This window comes from Penaeus monodon, chromosome 4, assembly GCF_015228065.2.
Source record: "Penaeus monodon isolate SGIC_2016 chromosome 4, NSTDA_Pmon_1, whole genome shotgun sequence".
Classification (NCBI taxonomy): domain Eukaryota; kingdom Metazoa; phylum Arthropoda; class Malacostraca; order Decapoda; family Penaeidae; genus Penaeus; species Penaeus monodon.
In genome coordinates this window covers 15751692-15752781 of record NC_051389.1, presented here as the reverse complement: position 1 = coordinate 15752781, position 1090 = coordinate 15751692, and positions in this window count along the sequence as shown.

Sequence of the window (1090 nt, the reverse complement as noted above, 5' to 3'; positions counted from 1 at the left end):
GGGGGGGTAGGTGGAAGGGAGGGAAGGGGGGGAAGGGGGAAAAGGGGGGGGGAAGGGGGGGAAGGGGAAGGGGGGAGGGAAGGGGGGGGGGGGGGGAGGGGGGGGGGTAAGGGAAGGGGGGGAAGGGGGGGGGAGGTGAAGGGGGGGAGGGGGGAGTAGGGGGAAGGGAGGGAAGGGGGGTGGGTTTGGGAAAGAGGGGGGGGGGGGGGGTAGGGGGGGAGGGAAGGGGGCGCGAAAGGAGATGGAGGGAAGGAGGGAGGTGGAAGGAAAGAAAGGAGATTGAGAAAGAGGGGAAAAGTGGGAAGGGGGAAGGAGGGAAAGAAAGAAGAAAGAAGGGGAGAAAAAAGGATCGGAAGAAAAAAGGAGGAAGGGGGAAGAGGAAGAAGAAAAAGGAAGGAAGGGAAAGGAAGGAAAAAGGGAAAGGGAAGGAGGAAGGAGGGGGGAAAGGGGAAAAAAAGGGGGAGAGAGGGGAGAGAGGGAACGAAGAGCAAGAGAAGGGAGAATAAGGAAAGAAAATGATTAAGGAAGAGAGAACAAGAAAGAAAGGAGGAAAGGAAGGATTAGGAAGAAAAAAGGGGGGAATTTTAGAATAAGCGAGAGAAGGAGGAGGGGGAGGGAAAAAACAAAAGGAGGGGAAGGGGTGGTGTGTGTCAGGGAGGGGGGTGGGGGTTTAGGGGTGGTGTGTGTCCTGTATCCTGCAGGAAAGAAGGGGGGGGGGTAGAGATAGGTGATGATGGAGGAGAGGAAGGAAGGATACGAGGGAGGGAGGGAGGGTAGGGAGGGATGGGAGGGAGGAAGGGAAGGAGGGAGGGTAGGAAGGGAGGGAGGGAGGGGAGGATGTCGTGAAGGAGTAAGAAAGAGAAGGGGGGAGGGGGGAGGTGGATGGTAATTAGTATGCTAATGAGGGTGATGCTTTTAATGATAAGGCTACTATAACTGTTCACTCTCATCAATGGTCTTATTACTGATACCATTATTATCATTATTATCCTTACTCCTACATCTTATTTATTATCAATATCATTATCTTCAGCATTATTTTCATTATCATTTTCATTATTATGGACGTTATTTTCATCCTCAGACTCAT